Raw genomic sequence first — 15,044 nt, 5'->3', positions numbered from 1 at the left:
TCATCAGCAAATAGGTGGCAGTATAATTTGGGGGCATGTGTACTACAGTGAAAAAAGAAGCAAAGATAGAATAGTGGGCATTTAACATTTAAGCAGGAGGATAAGAAAGAAAATAGTAAAAGGTTGTAAGGAGGGACAAGATGTGCAAAATAAGTCCATGAGTGTCATAGAAGGTATGGGAATACAGAATTTTGAAGAGAAGAACAGGTAAGGATCATCAAGGCAGGCAGGGGAGTCTGGACTCTTTACTCTTTATATACAAGGTAGAGACTCATCTGGAATAGTTTTCTTCATGTTTTAAGATTAAATTAAAGTTACAATTAACTTTACCCTTCTTCCTCTCATTTTATTCCTAGTTAGTGTTGCTAGACAACAGCCTTAAGCTTTGGGGAAATTACTAAACATCCAGTTGAACACTTTTTAAAAAATTGTGTGACTGTAAGTTAAACTAACCTTTCCACTAAGAGATTTGGAGATTATTAAACATTTTCTTTTGTTTTGAATGTTGAATATGCTGAATACTCAATTTATTTAAAAAAAAGCTTACCCACATATTGCACACAAATATACTCATGCATATATATTCTCTATACATTTTTCCTCAAATTTTGGTATAATAGAATCAGAAGATGAGATTTTGGAATTAAGCACATTTGCCTTTAGCAGACACAAGGCAATAATAAATTTCAGATCTGGAAATCAAGTGAAAAAAGAAGGTTGAATTATTACAATTAAAAAAATAACTGTAGAAAATTCCCTTATTATTAAATGTTAAAATGTCTCCTCTTGAAATATGCTTTCTCTTGAAACCAGAAGAGAAAACTAAACAAAGAAGAGTTTGTGATTAGAGAAGAGACATAAATACTAAAACACAGGGAGTGATGTCTATCCCTAGTTTAAATATTTATTCACATGTTTATTTGGTTTGTTCTGGCTGTTACATTATCACTGCTTCTTTGCCTCTGTGTCCTTCTATATGAGGCTAGCTCTATGTCCCAAGTGATTTGAAGGGCTCTGAAAAATAACTGCCCAAAAATATCTTTCCTTTTATTTTGCTGTATTCCCCCAAATCCCAGTCATTGGAGACTTCAGAAGGTATGTTTTTATAAACATTTTTTTCTTGCTAAGAAAGAGAAAGAAGTATTTCAGGCCTTGGCCTCCATTAATATATGTATTAGGATTTATTTTTCTGCTTTTATAATATCTAAGCAAATGGAAAGAGCATTAAGAATAAGGATAATAGGTCAGGTAAATACTGGTTTTGTGAAGGGTGAAAGAAGAGTAATAAAGTAGCAAAATCAGAGAAGGAAACAAGCACAGTTGTTTTGGGATTTACCTAGGGAAATAATACCTTTGGGAATTACCTATGGCCAAGGAATCCTAAGAAGTTATGGATAAGCAGAAGTCGTGAGATGAGGAAATGTGAAATGACAGACCGTGAATCCAGGAGTAGAAGCTCCATCTTCACAGCCCCTGATGGCAAACTTCTCTGAACTGATTTGATTCACTGACAAAAGAAAGATCTTGAGCCATATTACTGTTAAACAGATCCTTCAAAATTTGAAATTCAGAAACTTGATTATTTTGTAAGCTCTGCTGTAGCATCCACTCTAATATTGTACCTAAGCAGGAATGGTGTTGGGGGAGAGATGAAGTAGCAGAGTCAGAAAGGGAAGCAGCCATAGTGGGTGAGGCATAGAAATGCTAGAGGTGAAATTTAACAAGTCCATATAGATAACAGTTCTGGCATGGATACTACATCAGTGCTGTCTTAGCCTTCAAGTTTCTTGCAAACCAGGAGTATTTACCCTCTCTGGGTAGTTTCATGCAGAAACTAACACTATATGTTGGTAGCTCTTGGGAGATGTGTTGACTTGCTAGCCAGAAAGGTAATTCTGGGTAGCTTTGTCATAATCTGCTGTGCTATCCAGGTAGGATGTGCTGCATGATAGTTATAGAGCAAATGTGAAAGGATGCCTTAGGAAAATATTAGTATTCAAAATTAAGATAGCATGACTGTTAACAGACAGGACACATTGGCTACAGCTTTTCAGTAGCCCAGGACATAGGCATTACATTGTGATTTATAAACATATTTGTGCTGTGTGGTTACCCTTGATAGCTTTCTGATTTCAGGCAAGTAACTTAACATCTTTAGGCCTCAGTTTCTTAAGCTCATTCTTATAAAGTATGCATGTACAGTGACTGGCACATCAAAAGTTCTCAGAAACTATTAATTGCTATGATTTTATTACTACAAACAGGGGAAGCAAAATTAAAAAGTCTCTATTCTACTTTTAGTTAACCAAATTACATTATTACAATATTTTAAAATAATAAAAAAATGTTCCGTATTGTTTAAGTGTCAAGAATTTGGCTTTCTTTGTACTACTGTGCTTTTTGACTTTTAAATACCACATTATGAGTTTGTTCCACCTTTGCACTAAGATTTCTTGATACAAACAGAAAGAGTAATTTAATTCATTAAATTGAAGAAGATATTTTGTTCCAAACTTAAAAGTTTAGTGGTTTTGGAGCACCTGAATGGGTCAATCAGTTGAACTTCTGACTCATGATCCCAGGGTCATGGGATCCAGCCCTGCATCAGGCTCCATGCTGAGGGTGGAGCCTGCTTAAGATTCTCTCTCTCTCTCTCTCTCTCTCTCTCTCTCTGTCTTTCTCTTTCTCTCTCTCTTTCTGTCTCTGCCTTCGCCCCTCTCTTCTACTCACTGTCTCTCTTAAATTAAAAAAAAAAAGTTTAGTAGTCTCACTGCATGTAAAAATAGAAAGTGATTAGGAAAAAAAGTCCTGATTAAGTGGAGAACATATATTTTCTACCCCTAGACATTCCTTTCAGAATTTTAGGCTCATTGGAAAGGGCAAAGGACACAAACTGGTCAGCTAAGCAGTTCTTCAGGCATAATTTGACCAGCTGCTTTCCAGCCACATGTAACTTTTGTAATGTTAATGTAAGACACAAGCTTGTTTTTTTTTTTTTCTTCATCTCAGTGGAGTTGATTGGAGGTCTAGCTCAGTGCATAGAAAGTTTAATACTTCACTAATGAGTCAGATTTACTGAACACTATGTGTCCAATAGCGCTAGCAGTCTAGGTTGTAGGTGTCAGTGGTGAATAAAACATCTAAGAATCTCTGCCAACTTATATTACTGTCAGAAGAATAGAGAGATAGGTAGATAGGTAGATAGACAGATAGATACACAGACAGACAAAATAAGTAGATAATGTGATAGAAAGAAAAATATCAGGGGCACCTGGGTGGCTCAGTCGGTTAGGCGTCCGACTTCGTTCGGCTCAGGTCATGATCTCCCAGTTTGTGAGTTTGTGCCCCGTGTCAGGCTCTGTGCTGAGCCTGGAGTTGCTTCAGATTCTGTGTCTCCCTCCCTCTCTGCCCCTCCCCCACTCATTCTCTGTCTCTCAAAAATAAATAATAAAACATTAACATTTTTTAAAAAAATATATCAAATTGTTATAAATTCTATGAAGAACATTAAAATAGAATTGATGTGCTAGAAAGTGTTGACTATTTTATACTGGGCTGTCAGGGAGGGCTTCTCTGAAAAGGTGTCATTTAAGCTGAAGTCTTAGTGGGAAGAAGGTATCCACCATGTGAAGATTATAGAAGAGTGTTCTTAGAAAAGAGAAGAGCTGGTACAAAGACTCTAGGAAGAGATGAGTTTGAATGGTCTAGGAACAGAAAGAAAATTAATTTGAGTAGACCATAGTATATGATAAAGAGATTGGCATGAGACAAGTTCAGAAAGGTAAAGCAAAGGCAAGATTACAAAGAACTCTGTAAGTCAAGGTAAGAGTTTGGGTTTTAGTTAAAGTACTACTGGAAGCCATTAGAAAATTTAAACATAAGAGTGAGATGATACAACTTATGTTTAACAAAAATACCCCTCTGGATCCTGCCAGGAATTGGATTGGAGGAGAACCAGTGCTGGAAACATGGAGGATAGTAAGGGAACTAGAGCAATATATGGCTAGCTGGTCATCATACCCATTACCTCTTGCTTCTTGGCACACAGTTGGATTGACTCTCCCACCCTTCCTTAAAGTGAGATGTGACCATATCACTGATTTTTTCTCAATGTAAGATGAGTGGAAGTTATGAGCCACTTCTATCTCTCAACCAGAAAACCTTCTACATGCAGTGATGTATACTCTTTTCTACTTCACTGGCTTACTCCATTGATATGAGTGAGTCCAGTGATCATGGAAGCCATATACTAAAAATAGTGGTACCATATGAAGGAAAGAATTTAGACCCAAATCATTTACTAATCAGGAACTCACAACTTGGCCTTTTTATTAGCGAGAAATAAACCTTGATTGGGTTAAGCTACTGTGTTTAAAGTTTTATCTGTTATAGTGGTTAGTGGTACCTTAACTAAAATAGTGGACTGGTGCAGTAAAATAAGTGAATTAAGGTGGTAGCAGTAAAGAGAAAAGGTGATGGATAGATGACATATAGGAGATAAAATTGGAGAGCTTTCATTGCAGATTGGACAAAAAGGGTAAGGAAGAAGTCAGATAGGACCCCTAGGTTGCTCTTTTATGAGCTATGTGAACATATTGTCATTTTGAATGTTAGGTACCATAAAAAGAGGAAATACAATGAGCTCATTATTGCACCAGTTGATTTTAGGTCTTTACATGACCTCCCAGAGCAGCTTTCTAGTAGCATATTTGAGATGAAGAGAACATTCTTTGGTGGAATATAATAATAGCAAGCATTAATTGGGTTCATATTATATGTCAGTTATTTTGCTAAGAACTACTTGCATCATTTCACATGCTTAATTTTCTCAACAACCCAAGCAAAGCAGACACTGTTGTTATTTTTCCAACTTTGTAAATGAGAACACTAAGATTTATGTATGGTAACTTATTTGTCCCTTATCAAATTTCTTTTTTTTTAAATTTTTTTTTTCAACGTTTATTTATTTTTGGGACAGAGAGAGACAGAGCATGAATGGGGGAGGGGCAGAGAGAGAGGGAGACACAGAATCGGAAACAGGCTCCAGGTTCTGAGCCATCAGCCCAGAGCCTGACGCGGGGCTCGAACTCACGGACCGCGAGATCGTGACCTGGCTGAAGTCGGACGCTTAACCGACTGCGCCACCCAGGCGCCCCATGTCCCTTATCAAATTTCCATAAGTAGTTTAGCTGAACTTGTTACTTCCCAGTGGTTTCTAACATTTGATTTTAAATATTTGATTTCACGTTCATGGTTCTGCAAGTGTGCTGTTTTTCTGCTGAACCCATCTGGTATCAGCTCAGCATGACTACAAGTTATAGATTAAATTCAGGTCTTCTCCCTATTTCCTCATTGTCCTTAACAAGCTACTATTTGGGGTATGTTCTTTTCCTGCTGAATCACAGGAACCCAAGAGACCAAGCCAAAATATGCAAATACATTCAGGACTGCTGCTTGTTTCAAGATACTACTGGTGAAAGCAACTCACATGGTCAAGGTCAGCATCAATGTAAGAAAAGTTTAGAAGGAGAAAGTTGTACTCTACTCACTCTATTGTACTGCAAGGACACTTAGAATGAGGGAAAATTGAGAAAAGAAAAAAAAAACTTTAGCACACCAAACAAAGATAAGATGATGCCACAGAAAACAAGAACGTAGAACATTTCAGAGTGTTCAAAAGTGAAACACACTGCAGAGAGTTTGAGAAGCATAAGGACCAAAGAGTATTCTTAGATGTAGCCATGAAGAAGTCATTATGGCATAAACAAGTATGGTTGAGGTGCCATAGTAGAGGTGGAAGGCAGACTTTGAGGAATGAACCAGAGGTAAGAATATGACTATTTTGGGAGAAAGTTTGGTAATGAAGGGAAGGCAAAAGAATACAAGAATGGTAGCTATAAAGGAGTGAGAATAGCATGGTAATTAATATAATAGTTACGACTGCATTGTTACCTGAGCAACTGCTTAGTAGTGTGGCCTTGGGCAACCTACTTACCTTCTGGTATCTCAGATTCCTCATTATAAAATGTAAATTACTTCATAATATTGATTTAAGATTAAATGAGTTAATATACATAAAGCACTCAAAACAATTTCTGACACAATTTAAATGCTTAATAAGTGTTAGCAATTATTTTGTTTCCAGGATGGGAAAATATTCAATGTATTTATATATTGATGTCAAGAGAGTTCTATAAAGGAATGATTAAAAAGCTAGGAAAGAGCAGATTTTATGTCTTTTTTAAAAAAATCACCACTCATCTATATTTTCTGTTAACTTAGGTAGATGAGAGAAATCCAATTTTTTCTTTTCTTCTGAATAATTTTAGCCAACGTGTCCCCTTAAAATAACATCAATTTGTTGTATATCAGATAATTAATAACTTTATAATGAAATTCCGTTTATATCCATATCTCTTCAAAATATATTTTATATGCATTGTAGAAAAGGTAGTAAAAATGACAAATTATGCAATGATTCTTAAAATTTGTGACTTTTCAATTTTATTTTATGTGCTAATTTTGTATTATAATTCTTAGTCATCTAACTAAACTCCCAATCAGTAAAATCCTCTAATGCAGCTATTTACTTATAAGTATAAATATTATATAAATATTATTTTGGATATAAGATTCTCTCTAGCTAAGAATTAAGCCAAATAAACCTACCAAAAACTGCTCTTATCATGACCATTTCCTAAAATCCTTTATGTAGCATAAGACCCAGACTCCTCAAACTAGAATTTAAAATCATGGACAATTGGAGCTTCCATGGGGTCTCAACCCCTGTTGCCAGCAGCACATCTCTGTTTTCTCCCATAAGTCATCTCCTTACCTTACAGTCTTTTGAACTCCTAAACTCATAAGATCTCCTGCAATAGGACAGGTTAGGGCTCTCAGGTCACTAGCTTCAGGAAAGCTACCACCTAATTCAGCTGTACCAAGGAGAAAAAGAGGGAAGGTACTTGATCATAGGAATTTTTTTGTTATTACAGAACCACCTCCTTGAACTTCTAATGGCCCAGTAGTCTTAAGTGACACTAGGTCTGAGATGTCGTTGACATTTTGCATCGTCCTTAGAACAAGATGTTAAGATGGAGTTTAATAATGTGCAATCTTTAAAGAACCATGATGCTTTCACAACTGTGGGTGTGTTGCCATGGAATTCTAGCTAACCACTAATTTCTCCCTTGTCTGACTTTCACTTTATAATCTTTAGGTTTTTGTCAGAAAAAAAAAAAAAACAACAACTAAGTAATAGTGATGCTCCATTGTGTGTTTTGTTTTGGGGTCAAGATTCTTTGGGCGGATGTGCCTTCTTTCCTTCCAGAAAAACTTCATTCTGTGTCTTTCCTTAGTAAACTAATGGTCACTCATGATTTGTTCTGAGTTAACAGTTGAAAAGATTTTTTTAAGTTCAGAAATAAGTAATATCAAAAGCCCAAACAGGGCCACATATTGTTTTATAATTTTCTCAAATCTAAGAGTTATACTGTATATAATTTAATTAAGGATGTCACTGGGTTATAAAGTGTGTGTGTGTGTGTGTGTGTGTGTGTGTGTGTGTGTGTGTGTGTAAAACTTCATACTAAAACCTTGGCTTCATATTGATAAGGTAGACTCCTCAAAGGATAGCAGTTTAAGCAATATGTTGTACTCTCTTGGAAATATTTGCTGATTGACTAATTCCAGTGGAATCACTGAAATCCTGCCATATAGGTGACCATTTACTACTAAGGATAAGACTTACTTGGCTATACATATGTGGACACAGGACAAATGTCTGATTTTTTTTACTTTTCTATAAGGTTTGCTAATCCTTGGGAATGATTACATCTAAATTTGACAGTTTAAACTTCAAGGATTTAAGAAGAAAATATTTCCTCCCTATTATTTATTGACATTGATCAATGTCTAAAGTATTTAATAAGTATGATTTTAGTCTTATTACCAGAGTTTGTATAGAAGGGATAAGAATGGATTTCTTTTTTTTTTATTTTTTTTAATGTTTATTTATTTTTGAGACAGAGAGAGACAGAGCATGAACGGGGGAGGGTCAGAGAGAGGGAGACACAGAATCTGGAACAGGCTCCAGGCTCTGAGCTGTCATCACAGAGCCCGATGTGGGGCTCAAACTCACGGACCGCAAAATCATGACCTGAGCCGAAGTCGTCCATTTAACTGAATGAGCCACCCAAGTGCCCCTAGAATGGATTTCTGAGAAATATAGATTTGGTTTAGAGATGCCTCTTACACTGTATAGATGTGAACATGTTAGTTAAAACTCTAAGTCTCAATGTCCTCATCCTTAAATTGAGAATATTTCACTTTGTGTGGATTACATAATATTTATGACCTTCAATTAGATCTTAAATAGTTTATTGAATGAATTGGACTACCAGTGAAAATTTAGAACTAAGAGATTTATTATGCCAAAAGACATGCATGTAGACTATACATTTATAGATAGAATTAATCATTTGTAAAGTACAAAAAATCCAATTAAAATTTTAATATATGTGGGGAAATAATGCTGATTTTTGGAATTGTTTGTTCACAAATATATATATATATACACATACACACACACACACACACACACACACACTTAACCTACACACACAACTAACACAAACTTCCAACATTAGGATACAGATATGATATGAATGTTAAGAGGACATCAATGTTATGATCCTTGGGTGTGTTGTGTACAGTGGAACTGAGAGGTGAAATTTAGTGAGAATGGATCCTTTTGTACCGTTTTTATAATCTTGACTTAAGTAATCTTGAGTTTTGTAATCTTGCCTATACTGAGCAAGTGGGATATAATGGTCATAAGGATACCTATGAACTTAATTAGTTCAAAGCAGTGAATTTCATCTACACAGAAAGTTTTTCTTAGGAAAGAAGAGTGGTAGTTAAAGTCAGGGCATATTATCTACTTCAATATGCTAAAAGGACATTTGCTATCTGAATTTCCTGAAAGGGTAGGTCTTTTTTTTAAGTTTATTTATTTTGAGAGAGAAAAAGAGTGTGAATGCTAGTGGGCAAGAGGAAGAGGAGTAGAGAGAGAGAGAGAGACAGCAAGAATCCCAAGCAGGCTATGTGCTGTCAGCACAGACCCTGACATGGGGCTCAGTCTCATGAACTGTGAGATCATGACCTGAGCCTAAATCAAGAGTCAGACACTTAACCGACTGAGCCACCCAGGTGCCCCCACTAAAGGATAGATCTTAAAATACACCCCCACCACCACACATACATGGATGGTAACTGTGTAAAGGTGATGGATAAGTTATTTAGCACAATTATGGTGATCTTTTCACAGTGCATATAGATATCAAACCGTTAAGCTGTACATTTTAAATAATATAATTTTTATATGTAAAAGATACCTCAATAGTTTTTAATAAAGGATGCAGTGACTTCTCCTGACAATAACCATCTCCTTCAGGAGCAAAGGAACAGGCAAGACCTGGTTGAATTGGGTAATGGAGGAAGGCTCAGACAGCAAAGAGGGAGTGATCAGAAAAAAGATTCAGGAGCAAGAAGAGGATGAGGACATGTGACAGGAGAGGTGGAAGAGAGGTTAAGATTATGGCTAAAAGTCCTCAGTATGAGTGATGGAAGTGAGTGAGTTGAGTCACCAGAGTTAACTGGATGGGCCTACAACTTTCATTTTAATATTAAACTAAGTGGTACCAACATCCTGTTTGCATTGGATGTGACACTTTCAGGTGACAGAAAGTCACAGGTACCAGGGGAATAATTGTTATGGTCAATAATAAATATACAAAATTATATTAATAATGCTTTGGTTTCTTTTCTTCTACATTTTAGTCTGAGGTTTATTTCTCTAAATTCTAACTACATTTAATATTTAACTCAAGAGCATTTAGCTGTAGTAGTGAAGCTGAATTGACCGTTTGCTTGTTTACTGCAAAAAAAGCTTGTTTTGCTTGTTTACTGCAAAAAAAAAGAAACATTTCCCTCTTCAGTCAGTGATTCTTGCTGAATCAGATCGAGTGCACAATAGTCTAAGGGAGCCACTGAGAGAGGTAGTTAAAAAAATAATGTTTTCACAATCTTATCTTTTGGCTATACTGACATTTGTCAGACTCCACTGGCTTCTTCAAGTGTTTGGTTGTTAAAGCCCAAGGTGAATATAATGTGCATCGAGGGTGCATAGTAATTTTCCCTTTCTTAGTAGCGGAAGCACCCGCTCAGCAGCTGGCTCTTTCATGGGACATTTGATTACTAAAACTCTCATTTTGCCCTCTAGTCCATGTGGTCAGCACTCAGGGGGGCTTCTTGACATTACTTAACTACTTAATTGGTATCATTTAAAAATTTCATGCCCACAGGCTTGTTTTAAGTAGTTTCCTTGAAAAGCAAATTGTAGGAGAAAACAATCATCACACAGGTGAGACAGTATACACCTTGAGATACAAATGCTAAAGTAACTGATGAAGACAGAAAATTAATGGTAAAGTTAGCAAATGAAAATGACTCATGCATTTTGGACTACACAGATTCCCTTACAGTATGTCTCCTGCAGCCTTTACAATTTTAGAGGGAGTAATGAAGTAGAAAAACTATAGAACTGCATACAAATCAAGAGACTAAGTTTCTAGTTTCTAGATAAACTCAATTCTCTCTACTATCTCTACTACTTCCAAATCTAAATTCTTTATTCCTTCTTTCCCCATTTTTTTCTGCCCAGAAAAAGATTATCTTTTATTTGTGAAAATATTCTATGATTTTTTCAATACCAAATAGACAATGCTCATTTGTACTAGCTCTGTAATTTTCTGCTTCATTATTGTCATTTTGTTATTTAGGTACTTCATCAAAAAAATTTCCATCTTAGCTACACTTTACTAAAATCCTTTTTGCTAATTTAGCTAGGCAGCAAGAAAAGAAAATCCTTACTTTTGAATAAAGATGGTGGGTTGTCACATATATCTATTTCCCTTCCAACTTGAGACTTTCCCTAAAATGATAGTAGAAAAGTAAAAATTTATAAACCCATAAAGTCAAAGAGAAAAAAAGAGAAGACATTAGAGAATAGATTATCTTTTTTTTAATGTTTATTTGTTTTTGAGAGACAGAGACAGAACATGAGATGGGAAGGGGCAGAGAGAGAGGGAGACAAGAATCCAAAGCAAGCTCCAGGCTCTGAGCTGTCAGCACAGAGCCTGATGTAGGGCTCGGACTCACAAACTGTGAGATCATGACCTGAGCCAAAGTCGGATGCTTAACTGACTGAACCACCCAGGCACCCCAGAGAATAGATTATCTTAATGAAATTTTGAAATATGTAGATAGGAGGAATAGTAGTAACTGTCAGAACAGAACAGAGTGACCAAGCACATGTCTGTCCTTGGCAGAAGAAGTAAAGGCAAGTTTTCAGATTTTCAAAGAAAATGCTTCTCAATCTAGAATATGCTGTCCAACTATCAATCAAATGGAAAGAAAGAACAAAGGCTTTTATCATTCAGATTCAAAGATTTATTTATGTATTTTTAACATGTTTTATTTTTTATTTTTTTAAATTTACATCCAAATTAGTTAGCATATAGTGCAACAATGATTTCAGGAGTAGATTCCTTAGTGGCCTTTACCCATTTAGCCCATCCCCCCTCCCACAACCCCTCCAGTAACCCTCAGTTTGTTCTCCATATTTATGAGTCTGTTTTGTCCCCCTCCCTGCCTTTATATTATTTTTGCTTCCCTTCCCTTATGTTCATCTGTTCTTAAAGTCTTCATATGAGTGAAGTCATATGATATTTGTTTTTCTATGACTAATTTCACTTAGCATAATACCCTCTAGTTCCATCTACATAGTTGTAAATGGCAATATTTCATTCTTTTTGATTGCCAAGTAATACTCCATTGTGTATATATACCACATTTTCTTTATCCATTCATCCTTCGATGGACATTTGGGATTTTTCCATACTTTGGCTATTGTTGATAGTGCTGCTATAAACATGGGGGTGCATGTGTCCTTTCAAAACAGCACACCTCTATCCCTTGGATAAATGACTAGTAGTGCAATTTCTGGGTTGTAGGGTAGTTCCATTTTTAGTTTTTTGAGGAACCTCCATACTGTTTTCCAGAGTGGCTGCACCAGCTTGCATTCCCATCAAAGATTTATGTCATATGAGCACGGTCTTAGAAACTACTATAGAATGTGCTCTTTCCAGTAAAACAGGGGAGAATTCAGAAAAGAGGAAGTCATAGAATCCAGAAACAGGGGATCCATACCATAACAGAGTATGGCCAAAGCATGTCACAGGATGATAGCTATGTTTCAGATCTAGAGAGTAACTCATCCAGGTTTGAGCCACAAGCTAAAGAGCTACAAGACAGAAGTCCCCAGAATAAAAGAGGGAAATTGTTGATTAATATTGGCAGATGTAAATGGGATTGGGGGGGGGGGGGATATAGAATAGACATAGAGAAAATAATGGTAGTAAAAAATGAGGTACTTAATAATTTCAGGAAATTTTTTAAACTCCAAGAATGGAAATTTGATCTTTATATACTTTTTGGCCATGTAATGAGCATTGTGTACATATCCTAAAAATGTAACTATTGATTACTGATTAAATTAAGAGTAGTATAGAACAGTATTGGGAATTTAGGGTAATATAAAATGGTCAGTCAGACATATAAAAGACCTAAACCCTTATCTATCATAACAGGAAGCCAATAGGCAATATCTAATATTGATAAGTCAAGAATTAAAAAAATAAGTATACCATTTAAAAATATGGAGAAAAGTCCCAGAAGAAACAGCCAAAATATTTTAAAGTAGATATCTCTGGTAAATAGAACAGAGTGAGATTGAGTGGGTGAAAAAAAAATGCTAACTTTTTTAAGAGAGAGACAGCACACTCAAATGAGAGAGAGGGGCCAAAGGAGAGAGAGAGAGAGAGAGAGAAAGAGAGAGAGAGAGAGAGAGAGAGAGTCTTAAGCAGGCTCCATGCTCAGCGCAGGGGGTGGGGTGGAGGGGGCTGAGGTGGAGCTCAATCTTACCTGAGCCAAAATCAAGAGTCAGAAGCTCAACCCACTGAGCCACTCAGGTGCCCCAAACTGCTAATTTTTATGAAAGGATTTATAGATGATAGATGATACATAGATAGATAGATAGATAGATAGATAGATAGATAGATAGATGATAGATAGATAGATATCTGTGCATGATTTACTCTAATAAAAATGTTTTAAAAGTAAAGGCCAAAGAATAAGCAAGGAAAAAAAATATCTTCGTATTTTAGATCTTACAAAAATCTTCTTCTTAAAATAGGTAGATGCTATAAATTTGAAGACTAAAAGAATACAGGGTAGGAAACCAGGATTGATACTCTTACAAATGCATTCACTATGGAAAGAGGAAGAAAGCAAGTTTTTTAAAAAGTTGAGTTCATAAATGAAAATCTCTCTGTTTTGATTGGTCATTGGCTCCCCAGGGAACCAACCCTAAAGAAGACTGAGAGCAAATGGGTATTTGATCTTTGAGATCTACTTATTGCTTTCTGACTCTGAGAACATGAAAGGCAGATGAAATTTCTCCACTCTGAGATTATCCTGGGAGCTGAAAAACAGGCATAGCTCTTAAACCCAAAGGCGCATGGACCTTATATAAATAAGAAAGGAAAAAGAGAATAATCTTTCTACCTTACATATTTCAGAGAGCCCTCTGATTCTATGGTGGTGACATGCTTTGTGGGTTCCTATTTATCACAATGATTTATGTTGTACTTGCTAAGAAATACAGGATGGTATTCCTTTCCTCCTGCTACAGACTATTTTTGAAAATCTCATCTGCTGCCTGTTTATAGTGAATATTCATTGCCTTTATAATAATATCTGTAATAAATATAATTTATATAATAAAAACCAAGCTAAAAATGACAATCTGCTTTCTAAGAATTGTGACCACATATCTTATTTTTATTATACTCTGGTCATTGTTTAATAGAAGATAATTTATGGAGAATCTCTAAAAAACTATAAAAGCCTCTGTTATTTGCCAGTATTGGGTTTGCATTGGAAAAAGAAAAAATAAATTAAGTTGAACGTTGTAATTTCAACTTTAAGCTTTTATATTAATTCTCAAGTACTTGCCACTCTGTACAAATCTACTTAAACTGTGTTTGGCCTACTTTTAAAAATTAAAAGAAAAAAAAAAGGATTAACCTTGGGTTGTCCAATCCTCTAGATAACCCTTGTTCTACCCTGCCCCAACAGGTCAGGGAAGGCATCTCACCTACCTTTCTGCCTTATTTCCAAACCTCAGAAAAAATGTTGACACTTTCTGGTTACCATGTCTTGTGTTCCAGGGCCTGTTTTCCCTTGGGTCTGTGCCTCACCTTATTTCCACTCTGCCCTGTGTCCATCACAGCTAGATTTCCCAGGTTCCTGTGTAAACTGGCACCTGGCTAGATTTGGCCAGTGGCTGATACCATCAGAAGATTGCAGGATAGGTAAGGAGGAAGAGAAAAGCCAGGGTATTTCCTTCTCCCTCTCTGCTTCTAGGAAGCCTTATTTGTGTCAGTTGTGTCTTTTCTGTGGTTCCAGATGCCTGTGCAGTAGACCTGTACTTTCTTTCCATAGTTTTTTAATGCATATTTCACCAAAAATCTATTTTAATTATTACTTTCTTTCTCTGCTAGTGTATTTTTGAAGTTTGTTGTTACATGGTACTGTATTAATTAAGAGCAAATGTCGTAAGCCCACTTTTAAACATACCTTTGTTATTTTTGGTGGAACTGGTGCTGAGCTTTCTTTACTCAGCCAATGCAGTACTCAACTTTGCTGGTTTTCAGTCTCTTATTACTTCAGGGACACGACAGTTTCGTAGTGCTCTTTACATGCAGAGCCTCTTCATTCTCTATAAACCACATTCTAATTTTACTTTTGTAGCACTACTCAATATGGCTTTCTCTGATTTTTCAAAAAATATGTAATATGTAACAAACTGTATTATACATATGCAATACTGTAATATACAAAACTAAATACATATGCAATAA

The 15,044-nt window shown here is 35.9% G+C and overlaps 1 protein-coding gene across 8 annotated transcripts in view; it reads left to right on the top strand.

Moving 5' to 3' along the window:
- PDE1A (phosphodiesterase 1A) overlaps positions 1 to 15,044 on the top strand; it is a 349,550-nt gene that overhangs the window by 214,642 nt on the left and 119,864 nt on the right. The gene's annotated exons all lie outside the window — the stretch shown is intronic.

Source organism: Puma concolor, chromosome C1 (assembly GCF_028749965.1).
Source record: "Puma concolor isolate L17-30 chromosome C1, mPumCon1.1.hap2, whole genome shotgun sequence".
Classification (NCBI taxonomy): domain Eukaryota; kingdom Metazoa; phylum Chordata; class Mammalia; order Carnivora; family Felidae; genus Puma; species Puma concolor.
This window is presented reverse-complemented; position numbering and strand designations above follow the sequence as displayed.